This window comes from Triticum dicoccoides, chromosome 6B, assembly GCF_002162155.2.
Source record: "Triticum dicoccoides isolate Atlit2015 ecotype Zavitan chromosome 6B, WEW_v2.0, whole genome shotgun sequence".
NCBI classification, from domain to species: domain Eukaryota; kingdom Viridiplantae; phylum Streptophyta; class Magnoliopsida; order Poales; family Poaceae; genus Triticum; species Triticum dicoccoides.
The window spans coordinates 27163654-27191163 of record NC_041391.1 but is presented as its reverse complement, the minus strand read 5'-3'; the positions used below and the strand labels follow the sequence as shown (position 1 = coordinate 27191163).

The 27510-nt window shown below is 49.8% G+C and overlaps 2 pseudogenes; one reads left to right on the top strand and one right to left on the bottom strand.

Annotated features, from left to right (window-relative positions):
- Positions 1-7651: 7651 nt before the first annotated feature.
- LOC119320615 lies at positions 7652-8543 on the top strand (annotated as a pseudogene).
- Positions 8544-13325: 4782 nt separating this feature from the next.
- The window catches only part of LOC119320614, a 30875-nt pseudogene continuing 16690 nt past the window's right edge, over positions 13326-27510 (bottom strand).

Here is a 27510-nt window from a genome sequence, read left to right as displayed (position 1 = left end):
TATATCCATCTGTACCATGTTTGAATAATAATTGACATGTTGTAAATATTTGCAGAAACTATGGAGCACTCCCGAGACGAAGAAACAGAAGCGATGTTGGTGGACATAATCGCAAATGGAAGTGATGAAGTTGCGTCATTTCTCCTCGACACTGATGGTCAGCTGGAAGGACTGGGTGAAGAAGAGGGCTATGTTCATGATGGCTTCGGCCCATTAATGCCGGTACAAGAAGAGGACTATGTTCATGATGGCTCCGGTGACACAATGGAGGTACAAGAAGGAGACCGTGCTGACTGCTCCGGTGACACAATGGAGGTACAAGAAGGAGACCGTGCAGACTGCTCCAGTGACCGAACCGAGTCCGGCCAGGTAAATATATATTAGTTAAGCCCGTGCTGACTAGTTAATTGATGCTTCCATTGTTTTGGTATATGTACACATATTAATTACTCTCGTCTTTCTTCCTTATAATTTCTAGCCCTCCGGATCGAGCGCAACTTCGGTAAGGAGACGAGGCCCAAAGAAAAAGTTGAGCTCGGATGAAAAGTTTGAGATCATAGAAATCGCGCCCGACGGCGAACCGATTGAACCCATCCGGACAAGGAAGGCATTTTCTGCCCAGTGCGGGGTTCTTGTTAGGGACAAAATCCCGATCAGCATCCAGCAATGGTATAAGCCTAAGGAGGAAAACCCTGAGGTGTCTTATGTCAATGATATGCAGAAAGAAGATCTTTGGACTGAGTTGAAGGCAAATTTCACCCTACCGCCAGAGCAGGATCCGGAGAAGCCAGTTAAAGAGCAATTAATCAAGTCTTGTGCTCTTAAGAAGATGGCAACCCTAATGAGGAGGTGGAGGAAAGAGCTGAACTAGTTTGTCGAAAAAAAAGACACCAGAATTCATCGGCAAATATGAGAAGATCAAAGATCACTGGCCCGCATCTGTGGCCCACAAGACATCGGAAAAGAGTAAGAAGATGTCGGAGACAAACAAGAAAAATGCTGCGAAGAAGAAGCTTCACCATCGCACGGGGTAAGGTGGCTACCTCAAAGCCCGGCCTAAGTGGTCCAAGGCTGAGCATGATGGGATAGAACCAAAGACAATGTACTGGCCAGACCGTTGCCGGACTTGGTTCTTCGGGGCTGGCGGAACCTTGGACCCTGTAACAGGGAAGTGCCAGTGGACGGACGAGCAACTGCAAATACCAGTCAAGAACCTTCGACACTATATCGATGCAGCGCAGCGAGGGACGTTCCTTCCAAACAGGGAGAAGGACGAGCTCACAATGGCCCTTGGGAATCCTAAGCACCCTGGACAGACATGAGGCACGCCAGGCTCCATTTCGTGGAAGGTTGGTTTTTCGGACGCAGGGGGTTACGAAACCCACGAGAAGAGGAAGAAACTGGAGCAGGACCAACTGCAGGCGTTGCACGAAAGGGTAATGGGGCTAGAGGATCGAGAAGAGGAACGAGAAGCAGCAGATCGCAGCAAACGACCTGCCGAAGCTTTCCCCGAAGCTACCCCGCCATCTCAGCTGAGAAGCAGCATGGCTTCCACCAAGCTGCTTCAGCCGGAGCATGTCTTGACGGCTCCTGCCAGCTATCCCGTGGATGGTATCATGGAGTCTCAAAATTGCCACATTATGGCGCGATGGACGAATTTGAAGGTCAAGGCGGCTGTTGGCCAAGTTTATCCTAGTGGACCCGGCACAACTTATCACTGCCAGCCGATTCCAGAAGGATATGCTAAGGTGATGGTGGATGAAATAACGGAGGGATTTGAGGACCTCTCGCTTGAGCACCCTACCGGTGAAGGGGAGACTAGGCTGGGTTCTGCTCTGAAGACTCCATGCCTATGGCGGAAGGAGCTCATCAACCTTCTGAACTGGACGCCTCCGCCTCCTCCTCCTCCTCCGACGAGTCAGGGCACTCCGCCTCCTCCACCGCCTCCTCCTCCGGTGAGTGATGATCAGGGCACGCGTGGCGGCACTCCACCTCCTTCTCCGGCGCGTGGCGGCACTCCGCCTCCTTCTCCACCTGCGCCGGCGCTCCCGAGCAGCCAGCAGCCTCCTCCTTCTCTGCCTCACCAGCAAGGGCGGAAGAGACCCGCCGCCGCCCCGGCTGCTCCGGCGCGTCGTACTCCTTCTCCTCCGCCTCGTAAGCAAGCATGAAAGAATACAGACGCCGCAGCCGCTCCGTCTGCTCCAGTGTCTAGCAGCACAACCAGAGGCGGGAGGCAATACAAATACGGTCCATCTCTCAAGCCTCTAGATAAGTTACCGTACGAGAGGTCTGAGGAGGAAAACGATACGATTGTGCGGACCCACGTGAAGGAGTTCTTTGAAGGGGTGAAAGCAAAGAGACATCCACCTCCGGAGGAGAAGGTAGATCTGGTGAAAGCAAAGCGCACTATCGATGCCCTGAGGAAACCACCAAAGTCTCCGCCGAGAACCAACTATGAGCGCATTATTGAATAGACATATCTCCAAGCCCAGCGGTCGGGAACTACTGTCAGTGATAAAAGGTTAAAAGAACGAGCAAAGGGGAAAAAATTGCCCTGCTCGGCGAACAAGCACAGCAATCATGCCCCCCGCTCAATGTGTCTAATGCTCCGGGGACGGTGGCCGGTTATGGCAATCTTGAAGATTACCTGCCTGACGATGCACTTCCTGATTTCATGGAGGTGGAGAACACACATACGAGTACGGGAAGCCTCTCGTCAAAGATGAAAAATCTCTGACAACAATGAAGCGAAGATTCCATAGGTGGTACATGAAAACCTGCAGAGAGTCTGAGGGGACGAACAGTTTGTATCTGAACATTAAAGAGGAGCACGACCTCGTTTCAAATGATCTGTTGTGTGTTCCATTTGATGAGTTCTTCGCGTTCTTCAATCAAAAGGCCCTCGATAAATTAATGGTCTTTTGCTACTGCCTGTAAGTACTATTTCTTTCATTAAGTCTCTATATATAGCTCGGCTCTTTCATTGCATGTATTTATAATTAATTGTCCTTAATATATTATGCAGATTGAAGATCGTCAAGTGCAAAAAACAAGAAATTTATGATATTGGGTTCATTAACACAAATATCATAGATGTATTTCTGGTTGAAAAGAACGTCAAAGAGGCCGAGGACAACTTGCTACGATCGTTGATCAAAAATCAAAACAAAAATACCATACTCTTTCCTTACAACGGCAAGTGAGTGTTACTGTTGTGTGCATATTCGGTTTCCCTTATTACTCAAGCGAGGTTACAATAATGTAATTGATGAGTTATGCATGCATGCGCAGGTACCACTATATTCTTCTGGAGATTAAGCTTGAGCGTGGACTAGTAACCGTCTTAGACTCGAGACGGAAAGATCCCGAATCCTATGCGGACATGACTGAAATGCTCAGCAAGTAAGTTCAATCGATCATTATCGCACCATATCGGCAACTTTTTGTTCATTTCCTGATATCTCAAGTAATAATCATTATTTTCTTTGTCTTGCAGGGTTTGGAAACAGTTCATCGCAGAAGCTCCGGGACTGCCGAAGGAGCTGCGATATACATACCCGAAAGTAAGTACTATTGGCTAGCTAGTTGCGCGCATCTCCCGTTGATTCTATAGCTATACTTTCATCAATGCCATTTATAATGCTTCATTATCAGTTTGATTGACCTCTATTTCTCGTAAAGTGCTTGTGGCAGGAGGAAGGGAATGATTTCTGTGGATACTACGTGTGCGAGTTCATCCACACCGCGACTTTGAAAAACAAGCGGGGCTACTCTAGAAAACAATATGAAGTGCGTAAGCAATAATATTCATAATTTCATTTTATTACACCATCATTTCTGTTGAGTTTCATTCATATATATGTATTAATTAACCTCCTTCTTCAAATTAGACGTGGCAGATGCGGAATGAACTCCTAGAACCAGATCGCATGAAAGCAATTCAAGAGGAATTGGCGGGATTCTTTCTTGACCACGTCATCAGTAAAGCCAGAGAATACCATGTGGAAATTGATTTCAAATGCTAGGGGTTTGTAATTAAGAGATCTTATACATGTTGTACATGTATGTAGCCAGTAGCGTCGGATACATGATAGAAAACTTGTTGTTCGACCAATCTCTCGGAGAAGGAGAGGTCGATCGATCACTTCTCTCGGTATGCATGACGAACTTCTGTACTGAATGGTTCTCTCGATCACTTATGTATATATAGTACGTAGTGTCGACCAAGCACGAACATAAGAGAGGACACTTCTTTCTATTAATTAACTAGCTAACACAATATATGAAACCCCTAAATTAATCCCCCAAAACCCCCAACCCCCCCTCCTTTCAAAAAAAAACAAAAACCCCAGCCACTGGAATGCTGACGCGTGGATGCCTTTTGGTCCCGGTTAGAGCCACCAACCGGGACCAAAGGCCCCCTGACTGGGCTCGGCGCACAGGGCCACGTGGAGGCACATTGGTCCCGGTTCGTGTTTGAACCGGGACTAATGGGTGGAGGTATTAGTAACGACTCATTAGTCCCGGTTCATGAACCGGGACTAAAGGCCCTTACGAACCGGGACTATTAGGTGTTTTTTCTACTAGTGAGTAACACAGTAATATTCTTAGCAAGTTGATTTTCCTGATGTGTAGTGAGTTTTCAGGTATTTGTAGACTGAAAAGAAGCTGATGATGATGTTGCATCATAGTGCAATCTTGAGTCCAAGATTATCATCGTGTTCAAATTGGGACATGTACTGCATGATACATGCATTTCAGTTATAAGAAATAGATAATATCGCCAACTCGCTTTCTGACCTCCTACAAAATTATGACACATCAGATCAATTTTATTTTTGTTGGATGTTCAAGATGTCATCTAAGAGGGTTTTGAGTACCTTTCTGCTCATTGCAAAACACTATGCAGACTACTTGAGAAATTGGATTAGAAATCTGCTTTCAAGCTCGGATCTTGATTGGCGGGCTGGAGACATGGAGGAGCATACCTATGAATAAATAGAGAACAACGAGTAGTAAACAAAGAGTGTGACTTGGCATGTTTGCAATCTCTTCCAAATTTACAGCCGTATGAGCCCATTAGTTAGAAAGGTGTAGTACGGACATATTTAGCGGTAATCCACTTCTGAGCCCAGGCTCAGCTGCACCAGCCCTAATGACAAAAAATCAAAGCAAATACCAGAAAATTCTAACAATTACAATTTTCTGTCTGGTAGATAATTTGATGTGTGAGGTTTGCTCCAGTTTTCAAATCATTTGGACAACTGAGCAGCTGTTGGCAAAAAAGACAAATTCAGGGTCCGTAAAAATATGTACTTCATGCACTGTTCTTACCCGAATTGTTTTTTTGCTGAGATCTGCTCAGAAGTGCAAATGTCTAAAATTTTGAGCGGACGTCACGTGATAAATTGTCTACCATGCAAAAAATTTGGAACTTTTTGAACTTTTTAAATATTTTATGATTTTTTTCTGACCGGGTGCAGATGAGCCTAGGCACCGAAATGCCGCACTCCATATTTAGCTATCTACTTGAGTGGATGACCTCTTTCGTAAATCACAAAAGCTTAATACATCAAGTGAGGTTTATGTGCCCAAAAAGACATCGTCATCAAACGCTTCATGTTATTGCTTCATATTACCTGTAAAAGTTTAAATGTAAATGTAATCTCAGTGTTCCTTTCAAATCATCAAGTGGCTAAAACAGTTTTATTGGCTCTGTTTTGCATCTTGCCGATTCATATATTTTTCATATAATTTCACCGAGCTCTATTATCCATGTTGCGAGCGGCAAATGTGGGTTGCATTCACGATTGAAAGGGAGAGGAGTCTAGAATATGTTGTTTGGTCAAGAATGAATGTAAAAGTTTTATTTCTTGATTAATAATTTATTATGATGACATTACTTATTTTTCCATCTAAAGTAGTAGTAAATCATTGATGTCTAAAGATAAAGCTTGCAATACTGCATTAGTAGCAACCGATAGATGGTCTAAATTTTCATCCTCATGCTGATGCTACAAACTGGTAAGCATGCATTTTTCAATAACAATATTTAAAAGATGAATCACCTAATTTCTCAAATACTTCAATCTGTAAAGTTTCTTTTATCCAAAAGTACTATTAATACTCATATATTTACATGTCTCAAAAATGACTAGCCTGTTCAAGTGCACGGGTTGACGACTAGTTATTTCTAATAATATACTTTGGCTCTAGTTTTTTTGATTCAGGTATTTTGTAACATTTTTATGAAGTTGCATGATTGATATGCACATTTAGGCTAAACCGTTAATCTAACTATAGTCTGGGACTCGGCGTGGACGGCACGAGCAAGCTTTTTGGCCCGCTCGTGGCCCGTTAAGGACCGAACCGTACGGGCTAGGCCCGGTGGGAAAATTGGTCGGTCCGGGCTGCAATTTCCGGCCCGAGAAAATGTCAGTCCGGTCCGGTCTTTAACCGAGCCGCTCGGTCGGACCGAGTAAACGTAGTCAGCACCGCCGCCATTCCTCGTCGCCGTGGCCACCGGCAGACCCCGTGTGAACCATCATGTCCCCGCGCATCCCCTCTCATCCCTTCCCCACCTACCAATGCGCCATAGCCTCTTGGGGCCGCTCGCCATCGTTGTCATGCGTGCACCGCGGCCGATCTGAAGTTCTCGACCATGGAGTCGACCCCAAACTGGCACCAATTCCTGCCATGGAGACATCACGTACACCGGCCACCAGCTGCCCCAGGTAGTAGAACGACTCGCCGGTACCACCAGGAATAACTGGGCACCATCCGAACGCTCTGAAGGTGACGCTGCCGCTGCTGTTCGAGGAGTAGCTCTATGCTCGTCGGGATTTCTCGCGCTTGTCAGTTTCGTCAGTTTCGTTAGTGAAAGAAGGAATAACAAGAAAGAAACAGCTCGTATGTTCATTCATCTGTCGAGTGTAACAAATATAGGAGCACGCAGGTGCGGCCACTACGCCAACACAACCTCCGTAACAAACTCATCTAGATAAGCTCATGAGATCATGCGGTTCATGCACTAGAGACCAGGACTAGTTGTTACAGAGAGAGAGAGAGAGCGCTACGTGAGACAATCTCACGTTGGTGCAGCCGGTCTTGTAGGGGTATTCCAACAGTCAGATTCAGTTTCAGAGAATCCACTTCGTCAGTTTCATCAAACATTCCGTTGTCAGTCAATTCTCGCGCAGGTCAGCGCTTGCGCATGTCGTCCAGTTCATCACAGCAGTAGCGCACGTAGGCCACCTCGCCGCAGCAACCGCACACATCGACGCTGGTGGTTGCTGCCGGTCCATTCGGTCCACTCCGTCTGGCCCGGGCTTTGACGCCGCCGGTCCGGTCCGTGGAAACAGGACCGCCCGCCTGTTCGGTCGGGTCCGGTCTGGACCGCCGGCAGCCGGTCCAAACGAAGGCTCGGTCAGGGACCGAACCGGACCGGACCGCATCCACCCTGAGTCTGGACTCTGAAAAGTTTGAACTCAACGGCTGTCAAGGCTAATACCGTTAATCTAACTATAGGCTAATAACGTTACAAGATTGATATGCGCATTTTTCCAAAAAAGTCTGTACTCTGAAAAAGAATCCAGGATCCATTACCATTAATGAACAGATCGAGCTGCTGTCGAGGTTGAACCACTGCCACATGGTGCTGCTGCTGGTGTTCGAGTGCATGACCAACGGCAACGTGCCGGAGTGCCTGGACGACCTCAACACGAAACCCATGGACTGGGCGACGCGCGTCGTGCTGGGCGCGGCGAGGGGCCTCGAGTACCTCCACGAGGCGGCGGCGCCGCGCATCCTCCACCGCGACATCAAGTCCACCAACATCCTGCTGGACGACCGGTTCAGGGCCCGAATCACGGACCTGGGCATGGCCAAGTGCCTGATGAACGACGGCGTGACGAGCTGCTCCAGCTTGCCGGCGCAGATGCTGGGCACCTTCGGGTACTTCGCGGTTCGCGCCTGAGTACACCATCGTTGGCAAGGCGTCGCTCAAGTCGGACGTGTTCAGCTTCGGCGTGGTGGTGCTGGAGCTCATCACTGGCCGGAAGCCCGTGCACAAGACGGGCGGCGCCGGCGCCGGTGGTGCCGACGAGAGCCTGGTGATGTGGGCGACATCGCAGCTGCGGGACAGCAGGCTGGTGGTGGCGAAGCTGCCGGACACGGGGCTGAAGGGCGCGTTCCCGCCCGAGGAGATGCGGATCATGGCGCACCTGGCCAGGGAGTGCATGCAGTGGGACCCCGAGGCCAGGTCCACAATTACCGAGGTCGTCCAGATCCTCTCCACCATCGCGCCCCTCGCTGACAAGCGCGGTCGCCACCACCTGCCCGTTGCTGCCGGCGCCTTCGCCCCGGGCTTCCATGCCGAGAGGCCGCGGGGATGTGCGGTGTGGCAGGAGGGCGATGACGTCCGTCGCCGCGATAACCTGCATAGAGCGGACGGTAGCAATGCTAAGGGTGCCGTCGTGTCCAGAGAGGTCGCGGTTAATGTCGGGACGGCGGTGACGATGATGACGACGGTGGGTCAAAACTAGCTGTCGGCGGAGCAGGAGGAGGTTGAACTGATGGAGCCACGGCTGGAGACGTTTACGCAGCCGACCACGGCAACGAGCCTCTACAGGTGAAGGAGATCGATCGTAGAAGAGATACTTAGATAGAATAGTCAAGTAGCAGCAGAAACTCTGCATGCACATGCATCGCATTGGCGCCATGGCGGCACCCAACGATGGGTTTTGTGTGGGAACGCCAACACGGCGTACTTCCAAGCCATTGCTAACGGCCGCCGCCGGCACAACTCCACCCCCCTCCTCTGGGATGGGGAGACCCTCCTCCAACGCCTAGCTGATATTCGCGCCCATGTTGATGGCTTTTACGAAGCCCTTTTCTCACCCTCCCCTCGGGAAGGGGTGTCTCTGGCCCCATCCTTTTGGGACCATCACCAGCTCGTCACTGACGATGAGAATGCGGCCCTTACGGCCCCCTTCTCTGAGGATGAGGTTTGAGCGGCCATCAAGGGGATGAACCATGCTTTTGCCCCTGGTCCGGATGGCCTCCCCGTGAAGTTCTTCCAGACCTTCTGGGATGTGATTAAGCCGGAGGTGATGGCCCTATTCGAGGAATTCTATGTGGGCGCCATTGATCTCTCCCGCCTCAACTACGGGATCATCTCACTCATCCTCAAGGTGGCGAGGGCTTCTGACATCCACCAGTTTCGGCCGATCACGGTGATCAACGTGTTCTTCCGTATCCTGGCGAAGGGGTATGCCAATAGGGTGATCCTTTTAGCTGACCGCATCACCCATCCTAATTAACCGGCCTTCATCCATGACCGCTTTATCTTGGATGGCGTCTTAGTCTTCCATGAGGTTCTGCACGAGGTGCGCACTAGGCGGCATCGTGCGGTCTTCTTGAAGATTGACTTTCACAAGGCGTATGAAACCGTTTCCTGGGCCTTCTTGCGGGAAGTGCTTCTCTACAAAGGCTTTGAGACCGATGGGTCACCCGGGTTATGCAGATGGTCTCATTTGGTTGGACCGTGGTTAACTTCAAAGGGGAGATCGGCCCCTAATTCACCATTTTCTATGGGGTTAGACAGGGAGACCCCTTTTCCCCCTTCCTATTCAACATGGTGGTCGATGACGGTGACACGTACCTAGGGTAGGGTCGTAGGCCTGACCTATATGCCCTTCCCAAAGACAGGACACAAGAAGACAAGACCTATAAAGTTAAAAGGAAGATACCAACTGGAATCCTCAGGAAGTGCAATCCACTCGACAGGCGATTCCACTCGGATACCCCAATTCCACTCGACCAGTGTTATTTCACTCGGAAGACCGAAGACCTAGAGTCACCCCTGAATGGCAACGGTCGGGCATTCACTCAGTAGCCATTAAGATCATTCATTACGGGCGTTACCAGTAACGTACATGACTTAACTCACATTGAACCCTCACGTAACTGAGGAGGGAAACGAGCTGGAGCACTCTATATAAGCCACCCCTCCCCTCAAGCACAAGGGTTCACACCCCCTGTAACTTTTCCACACTTCAATCGACAAAGCCTCCCGAGGCACCGAGACGTAGGGTTGTTCCCTTCTCCGTGAGGGGCCTGAACTCGTAAACTCGCGTGTGTACAACCTCGCCGTAGCTAGGGCCTGACCCTTCTCCTACGTACCCCCTACTTCTTCTATCAGACTCACTCCCACGACAGTTGGCGCCCACCTTGGGGCAGGCATCTTAGCGACTTCCGGTGAGGTTGCATTTTTCGATCTTCATCAACATGGTTTCCGGCGGTGGTTTCCGACGACTCCGCCTGGCTCCAGGAAGCCCCCCTTGACATCGAGGCACTCCCCGTCCGCGGGGCGGTGCACTTCCGCGCAAGTGCTTGCGGCATCCTTCTGCGACAACCGTCGACTCAGTATCGGTCAGCCCCCGTGGCATCGTCGCTTACCGCTGCCCGTGGCCGTGAGCGATCTGGTGGCTCGCTGATCCAGCGGTGGGTGAAGCACGCGGTGACCCGTCAGTCGACCACTCCTCAGATCACGGCAATCAAGCCCGATGACTCCCTTTATGGCTTGTTCGACCTGTCGACTGGCCATCCGGACACTCTCTCCGAGTGTGAAAGCAACGACCCCACGACGGAAGTTCTGATGGTCGACTCCCGTTGCAGCCTGCTAGGTTTTCCCCGTGCAGGAGGCAATAGCAATGGTCGTCCGCGCTACAACGATGAGTATTATCCTGAATCTCTCACCGTGGAGCACAGGGAAGAGTTGCAGCATAGGTAAGATCAAGCCTTTGAAGCTCTCCAGATCCCTATTGTCGGGGAGACCTTCGAGGCTCGGTCCTTGGAGGCTGCGCGTGTTGCCACTCTGGCTGAGCGCACACGTCTGGAGAATCTTCAATGAGCACTCGATGTTCGAGCCCGCAACCAGATTCCAAGTTCCAGTCGACGGCATCGGCAACTGACCGAGCCCGCAGTCAGGTATTCTGTACTCCGATCCAGAATGTTGCAACAGCTGCATGTATGGCATAATCAATCCAGTCGTCCCGCTCCGAAGCTGGTAGAGGCTTACAACAGATTCGGGCACTGCTCAGAGCGGCCGGGGAGCAGAACTCAGCTGTTTCTCAGTCGCGCAACAGGATTCACGGCAGGTCAGTTGTAGCAGCACTCAACACAAAGCCCAAGGTCACCCCTACGGCGTGAAGACCATGGTTATCGCCAGGACCAGCACCTGGACAGAGGCCATGGGCAGTTTGAGCCACGATACAACCGTGATGACCATTGTTGAGTGCTTACACCCCCTCCGAGGGGTGGATCGTACGCGCCCCGATGGTATGATAACAGGCGCTCGCATGGTGACGTGCGGAGGGTTCTAGTCGACCCCCAAGAGCCTGGGTTTGATGAAAGATCATTACTTGTGCAGGGCCTGGTTGACAGAGGCAGAGCCAACAGAGAAAATTTGGACAGAGGTTATCCTAGTGGGAACAGAGCGTTCATCTTTGGACCCGAGTGTTTCAGCAGGGCCATCCGAGTCGCTGAGGTTCCTCCCAACTTCAGATTGGCAGCAGGAGTAAGCAAGTTCACTGGTGAGTCAAAGCCATACACTTGGTTGGAAGATTATCGAGTGGCAGTGTAGATCGGTTGGGGTAACGATGAGGTAGCCATGAAGCACCTGCCCCTGATGCTTGAAGGCTCGGCCAGGGCTTGGTTGAATCAGTTGGCCCCTGGAAGTATTTTCTGTTGGGATGATTTGGCCAGAGTGTTCATCAATACATTTGAAGGCACTTGCAAACGTCTCGCTAGGCTGCCTGAGCTGCAGCATTGTGTGCAAAACCCGAATGAAACTTTAAGGGATTACATCCAGCAGTGGACTACTTGTCTACAATTTTTGATTGTTCCATGCTATTATATTATCATTCTTGGATGTTTTACAATCATTTTATAATCCTTTATCATTTTTTGGTACTAACTTATTGACATAGTACCCAGTGCCAGTTATTGTTTTTTGCATGTTTTTTACATCGCAGGAAATCAATATCAAACGGAGTCCAAGGCAACGAAACTCCTGGAGGATCTTTTTTGGGCCAGAAGGAAGCCAGTGGGCCAAGGAAGCGCCTGAGGGGCTGCTCGAGGGGAGCAACACCCACCAGGGCGCACAGGAGGCCCATGCGCGCCCAAGTGGGTGCTGCCCACCTCGGGTGCCCCCCAAACCACCTCTTTGCTCTATAAATACCCAAATATTCCAGAAACCCTAGGGGAGTTGACGAAATATTGATCCAGCGGCCGTAGAGTCCAGAACCACCAGATCCAATCTTGACACCGTCTTGGAGGGGTTCACCACTTCCATTGGTGCCTCTCCTATGATGCGTGAGTAGTTCTTTGTAGACCTTCAGGTCCGTAGTTAGTAGCTCGATGGCTTCCTCTCTGTCTCTTGATTATCAATACAATGGTCTCTTGGATATCCATATAATGTAAGTCTTTTGGCGGTGTGTTTGTTGGGATTCGATGAACTTTTATCCATGAAATTTATTTGAGTCTTCTTTGATCTCTTATATGCATGATTGCTTATAGCCTCGTATTTCTTCTCTTATATTTGGGTTTTGTAATCGAGAGAAAAGGAGAAAATTAATAGAGAGGAAAATAAGGGCACGACAAGGGCCCTTGGCTAAAAGCTTTTTCTGCGCGTGTGTTCGTGCAGTTTGATGTGATCGATCCTGTGGTGAATTTCCAACAGTCGCCACCACCTGCCCGCCGCCGCTGGCGCCTTCGCCCCGGGCTTCCATGCCGAGAGGCCGCAAGAATACTCGGCGTGGCAGGAGGGCGATGATGATCGTCGGCGCGATCACCTGCACCGAGCCAACGGGAACAATGTCAAGGGCGCCGTCTTGTCAGGCGAGGTCATGGTTAACGTCGACACGTCGGCGATGATGGGCCGAAGCTGGTGGCCGGCAGAGCAGGAGAAGGTGGACCTGACGGAGCCTCGGCTGGAGACGTTCACGCAGCCAACGATGGCATCGAGCCTCTACAGGTGAAAGTGAGATCGATCGAATAAGTCATAGAAGGGATAGATAGAATAGTCAAGTAGCGTCAGCAACTCTGCTGCGATCCTCAGCGTTTATGCATGATTGGCGCCATTGCGGGATTGATCTATGTACAGGAAAAAACGTAATCAAATCAATTTGAGAAGAAATATGGAAGTGAGGCGGATTGTGACCAAATTAATCACATGATTTGATGCTATTAATTGGTATAACATTGTACATTCGCCAAAAAAATATGAAAGAGGTACAACATTGCAGATAACACAGCTAATCTCATTACTTCTTCATAATTTTACATTGCATGCCATCAACAAAGGAAAGAAAATCACATCTCCAGGACTTAACTGTAAAGAGAATCCCAAACCACAACCAGAGACCAGACACAATCCTAGCAATCACATAGTAGTACATCCAGTGGTCCTCCTCTTCAGCATTTCTCTCATCCGGTGCAAGCGAAGTATTGGCTCACGAAATGTTTAGAGGAAATCCATAGAGCCCAGAATTTTTGGAGTAAATTGATGGGCCAGTCAAGGTCTGAATCTATTTTCCGGTGGGTATCTTGCCCGACAAAAGATTTTTTGAGACATTCAATGTATTGAGCCACGATAAGCTCGAGATGCTCAGCAGAATGGCTCCTGTAAGTTCATTAGATGATAGATCAACGGACTCGAGAAAAGTCAAACTACCAATGTTTTCAGGAATGCTACATGACAGATGACAGGTTTAGAAATAGGCCATGAAGGTTGGTTAGCTCTTCAGGAATGCACTGAGACAACAAATTGCCAGACAAACCGATACCGGCTAATAACTGGACCACCTTTTTAAATATCTGCTCATGGCCCTTCAAGATTATATCGATTCTATCATCATATTTCCACTCGTCGATGAACAGTTTCGTAGGCGATAGATTTTGTGGATGCTTCATGGAGGTCAAGTTGTTGAAGGCTACCGGAAATGAACCGGTGAAGCTATTGTTTGCCATGTCGACCAGCTGAAGTTGCGAAAGGCGTGATAACTCTAGAGGAATTTCTCCAGTAAAATTGCTTGATTTGAGGCTAAAGATTCTCAACAATGGGATCGGACTTCCGATCCATGGAGGGATAACACCAAAGAACTTCTTATTCCCCATGTCAAGGGTGGCCAGTGAGTTGCATCCCTCTAGAACCAGCGGGAAGGCACCAATGAAGCCATTTCTGGCAAGGTAAAGAAACCTAAGAGAGCAATTGTGGCTTGCCACGACTGCGGGGATTTTAGTTGAGAAGGGGTAGTTTGATGAATCCATGAGAAACAAAGCCTCCATGTTCCACCAACACTCTGGGGGCTTGCCGGTGAGACGATTGTTTCGTAGGTCCATGAACATCAGAGCCTGGACGTTGCATCGGCAGTCCGGAGGTCCTTGGTGAGCCGGTTGTTTGACAGCTCTATTATCTGGATGGAAAGGTGTCTGTAGAGCTGGTGCGGGATGTTGCCAACGAGGTTGTTATATTGAGCCAAAGGTCGGTGAGGCTGCGCATCCCACTGAGCTGCGGCGGAATTGTGTTCTTAAACATATGGCTGCTGAGGTAGGTCGAGGATAGCGTGAGCGCAGTTGTGGCTTGCCTTAGCCGCCAGGATTTCACCTGGGAAGTAGTTGTTGGACAAGAACATGATTTTGAGAGGCCCTCGAGTTCCACCATAAGTCCGGTAGCTCCCCGATGAGTTGATTGTTCGACAGACACATGTAGCGCAGAGATTGGAGGTTGCACCAGGAGTTCGGAGCTCCCTGGTGAGACGGTTGTTGAACATGTCTAGCATCTTGACGGAGAGAAGGCTGTAGAGCTGGTGCGGGATGTCACCAACGAGGTTGTTGTTGTAGAGATAGAGGAAGGCGAGGCTGGGCATGTTACCAAGCTGCGGCATGATGGAGCCGTTGAACCCATTGCAGCTGAGGTCAAGAAATTCGAGGGAGCGCAGCTGTCGGTGTCAAAACCGGCGGATCTCGGGTAGGGGGTCCCGAACTGTGCGTCTAGGCGGATGGTAACAGGAGACAAGGGATACGATGTTTTTACCCAGGTTCGGGCCCTCTCAATGGAGGTAAAACCCTACTCCTGCTTGATTAGTATTGATGATATGGGTAGTACAAGAGTGGATCTACCACGAGATCAGAGAGGCTAAACCGTAGAAGCTAGCCTATGGTATGATTGTTGTTCGTCCTACGGACTAAAACTTTCCGGTTTATATAGACACCGGAGAGGTCTAGGGTTACACAGAGTCGGTTACAATGGGAGGAGATCTTCATATCGTATCGCCAAGCTTGCCTTCCACGACAAGGAAAGTCCCCTCTGGACATGGGACGGAGTCTTCAATCTTATATCTTCATAGTCCGGGAGTCCGGCCGAAAGTAATAGTCCGGTCATCCGGACACCCCCTAATCCAGGACTCCCTCAGTAGCCCCCGAACCAGGCTTCAATGACGACGAGTCCGACGCGCAAGTTGTCTTCGGCATTGCAAGGCGGGTTCTCCTTCAAATTCCCTGTACCCGTCGAATAGTGTCCGGCTTCTAGTGCGTGCTGCCCTCCTCGGCTTCTGTGCCCCATAATGACCATCTTCCACGTGTCAAACGAATGCGAAAAGCCAGGGGATTGTTTCATTTACCCCCCTCCCGGTTGCGTTAATGAACCGCCCATAAAAGAGATGGGGATTTAGATCCAATTCACACCATCTTCCCTCCACGAGCCTTCATCAGAGTGCCTTCGACAGGGATCCATTCCACCATGGCCGGTCAGTGCAGCTCCTCCTCTCGCCTCTCCAGCCCTCGGCCCGGAGATAGGGGGCGGTGTTCCGTCCCGCATAGCGAGTTAGTAGTCCTTCAATCCAAGGGGCTTCTCCCCCCAACATATATGGTCCCAGTTCGAGCCGGGATTGCTACCTATAGCGGCGGAGAGCAGGCGGAGAGCGTTCCCAATCCCTCTCAAGGGGAGCGGGTATGCCTAGTCCCTTATTTGATGAGAGGACTCGGATTTCCAATTCATCCGTTTCTCCGAGGGTTGCTGGAGTTCTACGGCCTCCAGCTACACAACCTCACGCCCGCCTCCATTCTGCAGATTGCGGGCTTCGTGGCCCTCTGCGAGCTGTTCTTGGGCGTTGAGGCCCATTTCACGCCGTGGAAGAGGTTGTTTTGCCTCGTGCCTCGTTCTCAGGAGGGGTCTATTTATCAAGTGGGCGGAGCCGAACTATGGCGCATCGCCGGGACCGGATATCTATCCGGTACCCCAAAGAGGACGTCCGAAGACTTGTCCTCGGAGTGGTTCTATATAGATGACGTCCCCCTGCCGGACCCTGTACGGATCGGCCTCCCTGAGTTCAACAATGCTTCATGTCACACCCTAGCTAGTCATGCATTAGAGTGTTGCATCATGTTTATTCTTTCATCAGAAACTTGAAATGGGGATGACAGAACCCCCAGTCCCCTCTGAAACCAACTAGGGTTACTAAAATAATTTTTCAATGAACCTGAAATGCCCTTCTAAAATGCCCATCATTTTTGTCTTGGTTCAGAACCTCTGCCAAAAATGGTGCACATTTTCCTAGGCCATCCTAGGGTTTTTGAATTAAATCATAAATATTTGAATTTGGGCATTTAAAATAATATAAAATATTTAAATGCTCAAATATCTCCAAACTAAAATGTTTCATGTTGGAAATAATCCAACTATGGGCCAGGAATAGTTTGGTGATTTTTGAACTTGCCTAGGTATTTTATTAAATTCAACAAAGTTGCAGATATATTAAATAAAACAGAAACAGAAGAAAAGGGGAAAACTTACCTGGGCTCCTCCACTGTGCGGCCCAGCCAGCTGGCCGGCCCAGCCAGCAGCCGGCCCAGCCCACCACTGCAGCCCTCCGTCGTCTTCCTCCCCTCGCCCCGAAGCTGCTGCGTGCTCGCGCGCGCACGGCCGCGCGGCCACCTCCTGCTTGCCGACGAGCTCCTGGCCGCGTGGACGACTCCCGCAGGCCGTCCCGATCCCCCCTGCTCTCTCTCACTCTCTCCCGACTCTTCCCTCCTCTCCCTCGCTCTCTCTCTCACGCGGTCGAGCACCACCGTCGCCGCCGTTCGCCATAGCAGCCATCTCCGACCACCCCTCGCTCCCCCGACTAGCTCAGGAGCTCCGCCTCGACTCCCTCTTCCTCCCCACCGCTCCACAGCTCCCCGGAAGCCCTGCATCGCCGCCACGTCGCCGTTCCCCTCTTCGGGCTCCGATCATCGTCGCCGTCGAATTCGTCGTCTCCAGCGCGTCCCCGAGCCCGCTAACCACCTCTGCAGCCCCGCGGTGAGCCCCCGGATCGTTTCCCCCTTCTCCCCTGGTCTCTCCCGACCTCTAGGCCCTAGCCCCACCTTGGCCGAGAGCTCCACGCCGCCGGCGATGTCGCCGTCGTGGCCACGGTCACCGTAGCACTCAACCGAGCGCACTATCGTGCTCCCCACCTCACCAGGAGCACGCAGCGCGCACTAACGCCTCCTCAAGCCCCCTGCAACGTCGATTCCGACCGCACCCGAACTCCGGCAGCCGCAGCCGAGCTCGCCGCCGTCAACTCCGGCCACCCCGAGCCCAACCACCACCACCAATAGTCGCGGCTCAACCTCAGCAACACGTAGATGCCTTCCGCCGTCCATTTGGTTGCCGGAATGGCAAAAAGCACTTTCGCCGCCGTCTCGGGCCTCGCCGGCGTCATGTCGCCGGTGGGGTTTGACCTGTCCGACCTGGGGTTTGACCCCCCAGGGTCACTGACGTGTGGGCCCTGTCGGACAGTTGGTTAGTTAGTACTAATTACCGTTAGTCAACCCCCCCTGACACTGACCAGTGGGCCCCAGCGCCACTAATTAGTAATTAGAATTAATTTAACCCTGTTTAACCCCCCTGTCACTGACGTGTGGGCCCCACACGTCAGGTTTGACTCCAGCCAGCCGCAGTTGACCAATGACATCATGCTGACGTCATGCTGGCGCAATAATTATATTTCTGGATTTAAATTAAATCAGGAAATTCCAGAATATTATTTAAACTTCAAAAATTCATAACTTTTATTCTGTAACTCCAAATTGGACAAGTTATATATGAAAAATGATCAGAAAAATCCAATCTATCCATCTGTACTATTTTCATGCATGATCAAACAAGTTAAATTGATGTTTTAAGCAGAACAAGGAAAAGCACTTTAAAAGGCCATATTTGAATTTGAAATTTGAATCCTTGATTCAAATTTGTTCAAACCCTTCTGGTTTTAGTTGCATTAGCCCAATACACTCATTTTGCCATGTCTCATGCATGCATCATATTGTTGCATACTGTTTGGTAATGTTTGTGTATCGGTGCTCTCTGCGGCAGGTTCTGTCTCCGAGGAGTACCGTGATTACCCTAACGAAGAACCGTATCAGTGCATCGAACCATCAGGCAAGCAACCAACCATTTGATCATATCGATACAATCCCATGTTCTCGCTCCTCCTCTCTTTTACTGCATTAAGACAACGCGATTCAAACTGCTGTGTGCTACGGTAGTTGAACCCATTTCCTCTGCATGACCTGTCATTGCCACAGTAACTAGATGAAACTCACTAGCATGTGTAGGAGTTGATTGAGCCATATGTATGTGTTGTTCCTACCTTGCTATGCCTGCTATGCTTAGAGTCGTGTCAGGTCTGGTTCATCTGGGTGATGGGCTAGAGTGAAATGATTATGTCGGTAATGAGAGTGGTGTGGTGAACACGATTTGGTAAAGGTATCGATGAGAGGCCATGTAGGAGTACATGGTGGGTTGTTTCATTGAAGCCGACCTTAAGCACTGAGATCTGTATGCGTGATTTAAGATACAGCTACTACCATGCATTGGGCCCTGAAATATGACCCCGCTCGACTTCTTATTCACCCTAGCTCTCTGTCCAGGAGTTGCAAGTAGTTTCTGGTGTTTGTAGCCTACTGGAGGCCGTGGATAGCGCTGACCGTAGGGGTGGGCTGTGATGCGGTAGGTATGTGGCCGGGTGTACCGAATACCCGTTAGGTATCCCGGGAACCCTGTTCACATCGTTCGGGGCCGTATGGGAAACCTCGGCCGGACTCCCTGCGGATGGAACCTGAATAGGCGATAAACCTGGACTAGAGGCTTAAGTGTTTAGGTAGGTCGTGGTCTACACCCACGTCGGCTTTCGCTTGAAGTCTGCCGAGCACATGTCGTGTGCAGACGCTAAGTGGTGGAAACATGTATGAAGAAGTACACCCCTGCAGGGTTATCATAATCTATTCGAATAGCCGCGTCCGCGGTAAAGGACTACTTGGTTGCCTATACAGTTCATAGACAAGTAAATGGAAACTGTTAAAAGCCTCAAGATAAGTGTGAGTGCCGAGGATGGCTCTTCCGTAGGAAGACGGAGGTGGATCCTCGGTAGTGTATTGAATTGGTGAGTAGTGGACTCGTGTGCGCAAAACCATTTCAAGTTGGAGTATCGTAGGATAGCCTAGCCAAGAGTCAAAGCTGGCTTGCTGCAATAACTCCACCAACCCTTCTTGATACTATGCATGTATGTAGGATCTGATGTAAGTCTTGCTGAGTACCTTTGTACTCATGTTGCTATAATCCACATTTTTACAGAAGACGCTGCAACCCCTTCTGATGGGTTCTATGTAGACGTTGACATCAACGAGTAGGCTAAAGACCCAGGTGGTGACCCTGAGCTTGTGAAGGACCTTGTAGTATAGCTAGGCTTCCCAAGCCTCTTTTATTTTACTAGTTGTCTGTACTCAGACAAGCTACTTCCGCTGCTGGTTTGTATGACTGTATGACTTGTATGTTGGGTCGTGAGACCCGTACCTGTGTGTATGTTATGTATGGCTCCCTGAGCCTTAAATAAGTACTTGTGTCGTAGAGTCATGTTGTGATGCTTCGTTGTATTTGCACATATCGAGCATATTGTGTGTATGATTGAAATGCTTGGTATGTGTGGGATCTGACTATCTAGTTGTTTATCTTTAGTAGCCTCTCTTACCGGGAAATGTCTCCTAGTGTTACCGCTGAGCCATGGTAGCTTGCTACTGCTCTGGAACACTTAGGCTGGCCGGCATGTGTCCTTCTTCGTTCCTGTGTCTGTCCCTTCGGGGAAATGTCACGCTTTGAGTACCGGAGTCCTGTTAGCCCGCTACAGCCCGGTTTACTGGAGTCCTGCTAGCCCAGTGCTACAGCCCGGACCCACTTGCTGATGACCGACACGTTCGAAGCTGGGTCATGGATGCCTGTCCCTGTAAGTCTGTGCCACTTTGGGTTTACGACTAGTCATGTCAGCCCGGGCTCTTTATCATATGGATGCTAGCGACACTTTCATATACGCGAGCCAAAAAGCGCAAACGGTCCCGGGAAAAGGTAAGACGACACCCGTGGGGATACCGTGCGTGAGGCCGCAAAGTGATATGAGGTGTTACCAGCTAGATCGATGTGACATCGAGTCGGGGTCCTGACAGCGTTGGTAGCTTTAGTTGCATTAGCCCAACACACTCATATTGCCATGTTTCATGCATGCATCATATTGTTGCACATTGTTTGGTGATGCCTGTGTATCGTTATCCTTTACGACAGGATCTGTCCCCGAGGAGTACCGTGACTACCCTAACGAAGAACCGTATCCGTGCATCGAACCATCAGGCAAGCAACCAACCATTTGATCATATCGATACAATCCCATGTTCTCGCTCCTGCTCTCTTTTACTGCATTAAGACAACGCGATTCAAACTGCTGTGTGCTACGGTAGTTGAACCCATTTCCTCTGCATGACCTGTCATTGCCACAGTAACTAGATGAAACCCACTAGCATGTGTAGGAGTTGATTGAGCCATATGTATGTGTTGTTCCTACCTTGCTATGCCTGCTATGCTTAGAGTCGTGTCAGGTCTGGTTCATCTGGGTGATGGGCTAGAGCGAAATGATTATGTCGGTAATGAGAGTGGTGTGGTGAACACGATTTGGTAAAGGTATCGATGAGAGGCCATGTAGGAGTACATGGTGGGTTGTTTCATTGAAGCCGACCTTAAGCACTGAGATCTGTATGTGTGATTTAAGAATCAGCTACTACCATGCATTGGGCCCGAAACCAATGGACCCTCTCGACTTCTTATTCACCCTAGTTCTCCGTCCAGGAGTTGCAAGTAGTTTCTGGTGTTTGTAGCCTACTGGAGGCCGTGGACAGCGCTGACCGTAGGGGTGGGCTGTGATGCGGTAGGTACGTGGCCGGGTGTACCGAATACCCGTTAGGTATCTCGGGAACCCTGTTCACATCGTTCGGGGCCGTATGGGAAACCTCGGCCGGACTCCCTGCGGATGGAACCTGAATAGGCGATAAACCTGGACTAGAGGCTTAAGTGTTTAGGTAGGTCGTGGTCTACACCCACGTCGGCTTTCGCTTGAAGTCTGCCGAGCACATGTCGTGTGCAGACGCTAAGTGGTGGAAACATGTATGAAGAAGTACACCCCTGCAGGGTTATCATAATCTATTTGAATAGCCGCGTCCGCGGTAAAGGACTACTTGGTTGCATATACAGTTCATAGACAAGTAAATGGAAACTGTTAAAAGCCTCAAGATAAGTGTGAGTGCCGAGGATGGCTCTTCCGTAGGAAGACGGAGGTGGATCCTCGGTAGTGTATTGAATTGGTGAGTAGTGGACTCGTGTGCGCAAAACCATTTCAAGTTGGAGTATCGTAGGATAGCCTAGCCAAGAGTCAAAGCTGGCTTGCTGCAATAACTCCACCAACCCTTCTTGATACTATGCATGTATGTAGGATCTGATGTAAGTCTTGCTGAGTACCTTTGTACTCATGTTGCTATAATCTACATTTTTACAGAAGACGCTGCAACCCCTTCTGATGGGTTCTATGTAGACGTTGACATCAACGAGTAGGCTAAAGACCCAGGTGGTGACCCTGAGCTTGTGAAGGACCTTGTAGTATAGCTAGGCTTCCCAAGCCTCTTTTATTTTACTAGTTGTCTGTACTCAGACAAGCTACTTCCGCTGCTGGTTTGTATGACTGTATGACTTGTATGTTGGTCGTGAGACCCGTACCTGTGTGTATGTTATGTATGGCTCCCTGAGCCTTAAATAAGTACTTGTGTCGTAGAGTCATGTTGTGATGCTTCATTGTATTTGCACATATCGAGCATATTGTGTGTATGATTGAAATGCTTGGTATGTGTGGGATCTGACTATCTAGTTGTTTATCTTTAGTAGCCTCTCTTACCGGGAAATGTCTCCTAGTGTTACCGCTGAGCCATGGTAGCTTGCTACTGCTCTGGAACACTTAGGCTGGCCGGCATGTGTCCTTCTTCGTTCCTGTGTCTGTCCCTTCGGGGAAATGTCACGCTTTGAGTACCGGAGTCCTGTTAGCCCGCTACAGCCCGGTTTACCGGAGTCCTGCTAGCCCAGTGCTACAGCCCGGACCCACTTGCTGATGACCGACACGTTCGAAGCTGGGTCATGGATGCCTGTCCCTGTAAGTCTGTGCCACTTTGGGTTTGCGACTAGTCATGTCAGCCCGGGCTCTTTATCATATGGATGCTAGCGACACTATCATATACGTGAGCCAAAAGGCGCAAACGGTCCCGGCAAAAGGTAAGACGACACCCGTGGGGATACCGTGCGTGAGGCCGCAAAGTGATATGAGGTGTTACCAGCTAGATCGATGTGACATCGAGTCGGGGTCCTGACACTTCATTGAAGAAGCGCCTGAGTTGGCGCCCGCGGAACCTGTTGGGGAACGTAGTAATTTCAAAAAATTTCCTACGCACACGCAAGATCATGGTGATGATATAGCAACGAGGGGAGAGTGTCGTCTACGTACCCTCGTAGACCGAAGCGGAAGCGTTGACGCAACGTAGAGGAAGTAGTCGTACGTCCTCCGGTTCAACCGATCCAAGTACCATTACTCCGGCACCTCCGAGTTCTTGACACGCGTACAGCTCGATGACGCACCCTCGATCTCCGATCCAGCAGAGGCGCCGAGGGGGAGTTCCGTCAGCACGACGGCGTTGTGACGATCTTGATGTTCTCCTGTTGCAGGGCTTTGCCTAAGCACCGCTACAATATGACCGAGGTGTAATATCATGGAGGGGGGCACCGCACACGGCTAAGGAAAGATCAATGATCAACTTGTGTGTTCTAGGGTGCCCCCTACCCCCGTATATAAAGGAGGGAGGGAGGAGGTGGCCGGCCCTAGGGGGGGCGCGCCATGAGGAGGGGGAAACCTACTCCAAGTAGGTTTCCCTCTCTTTTCCTTATCTTATTTGGAGGGGGAAGGAAAGAGTACTAGTATTAGGAAGTAGTACTAGTAGTAGTAATAGGAAGAGGGGGAAGGAGAAAGGAAAGGGGGGGCCGGCCCCCCTCCCCAATTCGGATTGGGCTTGGGGGGGGGCGCCCCCCTCCCTTGCTCCTTCTCTCTTCCTCCTACATGGGCCCAATAAGGCCCATATACCTCCCGGGGGGTTCCGGTAACCTCCCGGGGCTCCAAACTTCTCCGGAACCTTTCCGGTGTCCAAATATATCCGTCCAATATATCAATCTTTATGTCTCGACCATTTCGAGACTCCTCGTCATGTCCGTAATCATATCCGGGACTCCGAACAACCTTCGGTACATCAAAATACATAAACTCATAATATAACTGTCATCGAAACCTTAAGCGTGCGGACCCTACGGTTCGAGAACGATGTAGACATGACTGAGACACATCTCTGGTCAATAACCAATAGCGGGACCTGGATGCCCATATTGGTTCCTACATATTCTACGAAGATCTTTATCGGTCAGACCGCATAACAACATACGTTGTTCCCTTTGTCATCGGTATGTTACTTGCCCGAGATTCGATCGTCGGTATCCAATACCTAGTTCAATCTCGTTACCGGCAAGTCTCTTTACTCGTTCCGTAATACATCATCTCACAACTAACATATTAGTTGCAGTGCTTGCAAGGCTTATGTGATGTGCATTACCGAGAGGGCCCAGAGATACCTCTCCGACAATCGGAGTGACAAATCCTAATCTCGAAATACGCCAACCCAACATCTACCTTTGGAGACACCTGTAATGCTCCTTTATAATCACCCAGTTATGCTGTGACGTTTGGTAGCACCCAAAGTGTTCCTCCGGCAAACGGGAGTTGCATAATCTCATAGTCATAGGAACATGTATAAGTCATGAAGAAAGCAATAGCAACATACTAAACGATCAGGTGCTAAGCTAATGGAATGGGTCATGTCAATCAGATCATTCAACTAATGATGTGACCTCGTTAATCAAATAACAACTCATTGTTCATGGTCAGGAAACATAACCATCTTTGATTAACGAACTAGTCAAGTAGAGGCATACTAGTGACACTCTGTTTGTCTATGTATTCACACATGTATTATGTTTCCGGTTAATACAATTCTAGCATGAATAATAAACATTTATCATGATATAAGGAAATAAATAATAACTTTATTATTGCCTCTAGGGCATATTTCCTTCAGAATCAGCACAGGAGCTCACAGCGGGTGCAGTGGTGGCCTCGGCGAGCTCGGGGAGGCACCGGAGCCGACGAATTTGACGAAGACGGCCGGCGGGTCCGAGGTAGAAGACGACGTCGATGGCGGCGATGCGGCACGTCCGGGGCCTCGTGGCTCGTTGTGGAGGTAGAGGGAGGACCCGCGGAGCTTCCTGGGGCGTCGGTGAGGCTAGGGGTGGCCGGTGGCCATGGGTACGGCGACGATGGCGGCGAGCTCCGCTCGGTGGTGTGCGCGGGAGGGAAGCAGAGGAGGGAACGGGGTCCAGGGGAAGAGAGGGAGGGCTGGACGGCTCCGGGCGGCTGCGTGGCGTCTCCACGCATGGATAGGCTCGAAGGGGGAGGCCTCCAGCGCGAAGCAGGAGGTGGCCGGCGCTCTTCGGGCGCGCGCCACGCCTCGCCTCTGCCTTCTGGCAGAGGAAGAAGAGGACAAGGGGGGGAAGGTGGGCTGGGCCGCGCTGGTGGGGGAGCTGGGCCGGCTGGTGGCTGCACGGGTGAGGCCAGGTAGGCTCTGTTCTTTTTATTTTTTTTCTAATTATTTCAGTTTTCTATTTTGCAGGTTTGTTTTGAATTTGGTTTTGAAACCAATTCAATTTATTTTGCTTCTGACAATATTTTTAGGAGCTAAAAGAATTAAAACAATGCTCCACAAAATATTTCAGAATTATTGGACCTATATTTATTTAATAGTAGATATAAATCCAATTCAAATAATTATTGATTTAATTCAAATGCCCAAATTAAATGTTTCTGAGACACCAAAAATATTGGTTTGGATTTTTACCTCTTGCCAATATTTCCAGAGGATAACAGGAACATTTTCTTGGACACATTTGAGAAGATTTAATTGTTGGTTATTTTTAGAGGTTTCTGAGGCTTTTGAAAATTCCTCAATTCAAATTTCATTTGAATTTAAACATGATGCAGCAAGAGGTCTAGCCTAGTGCATTACCAGAAGCTAGGGATGTGACATACATGGTGGGTTGTTTCATTGAAGCCGACCTTAAGCACTGAGATCTGTATGTGTGATTTAAGAATCAGCTACTACCATGCATTGGGCCCGAAACCAATGGACCCTCTCGGCTTCTTATTCACCCTAGTTCTCCGTCCAGGAGTTGCAAGTAGTTTCTGGTGTTTGTAGCCTACTGGAGGCCGTGGACAGCGCTGACCGTAGGGGTGGGCTGTGATGCGGTAGGTACGTGGCACGGTGTACCGAATACCCGTTAGGTATCTCGGGAACCCTGTTCACATCGTTCGGGGCCGTATGGGAAACCTCGGCCGGACTCCCTGCGGATGGAACCTGGATAGGCGATAAACCTGGACTGGAGGCTTAGGTGATTAGGTAGGTCGTGGCCGACACCCACGTTGGGCTTCCGCTTGAAGGTTGCCGAGTACATGTCGTGTAAACGACGGTAAGTGGTGAGAGCGTGTATGAAGAAGTACACCCCTGCAGGGTTAACATGATCTATTCGAATAGCCGCGTCCGCGGTAAAGGACTACTTGGTTGCTTATACAGTTCATAGGCAAGTAAATGGAAACTGTTAAAAGCCTCAAGATAAGTGTGAGTGCCGAGGATGGCTCTTCCGTAGGAAGACGGAGGCGGATCCTCGGTAGTGTATTGAATTGGTGAGTAGTGGACTCGTGTGCGCAAAACCATTTCAAGTTGGAGTCTCGTAGGATAGTCTAGCCAAGAGTCAAAGCTGGCTTGCTGCAATAACTCCACCAACCCTTCTTGATAATATGCATGTATGTAGGTTCTGATGTAAGTCTTGCTGAGTACCTTTGTACTCATGTTGCTATAATCTACATTTTTACAGAAGACGCTGCAACCCCTTCTGATGGGTTCTATGTAGACGTTGACATCAACGAGTAGGCTAAAGACCCAGGTGGTGACCCTGAGCTTGTGAAGGACCTTGTAGTATAGCTAGGCTTCCCAAGCCTCTTTTATTTTACTAGTTGTCTGTACTCAGACAAGCTACTTCCGCTGCTGGTTTGTATGACTGTATGACTTGTATGTTGGGTCGTGAGACCCGTACCTGTGTGTATGTTATGTATGGCTCCCTGAGCCTTAAATAAGTACTTGTGTCGTAGAGTCATGTTGTGATGCTTCGTTGTATTTGCACATATCGAGCATATTGTGTGTATGATTGAAATGCTTGGTATGTGTGGGATCTGACTATCTAGTTGTTTATCTTTAGTAGCCTCTCTTACCGGGAAATGTCTCCTAGTGTTACCGCTGAGCCATGGTAGCTTGCTACTGCTCTGGAACACTTAGGCTGGCCGGCATGTGTCCTTCTTCGTTCCTGTGTCTGTCCCTTCGGGGAAATGTCACGCTTTGAGTACCGGAGTCCTGTTAGCCCGCTACAGCCCGGTTTACTGGAGTCCTGCTAGCCCAGTGCTACAGCCCGGACCCACTTGCTGATGACCGACACGTTCGAAGCTGGGTCATGGATGCATGTCCCTGTAAGTCTATGCCACTTTGGATTTGCGACTAGTCATGTCAGCCCGGGCTCTTTATCATATGGATGCTAGCGACACTATCATATACGTGAGCCAAAAGGCGCAAACGGTCCCGGGAAAAGGTAAGACGACACCCGTGGGGATACCGTGCGTGAGGCCGCAAAGTGATATGAGGTGTTACCAGCTAGATCGATGTGACATCGAGTCGGGGTCCTGACAGCGTTGGCATCAGAGCCGGACTGCCTGTAGGTTCTCCAAGCCAAACTGGTCGATGTTGAGTCTAGAAATTCTTTAGTTATATGTAGGGGAATTGTTTGTGGGTTGGAACGTAAGGCTCTTTTTACTCCTTATACCTTATGACTTTCTGATCTGAGTTAGTCCATTCTTCCACCGGGGGTTAAGGAATTAGGATCTGTTCTCTCTATCAGGATCACGAGTT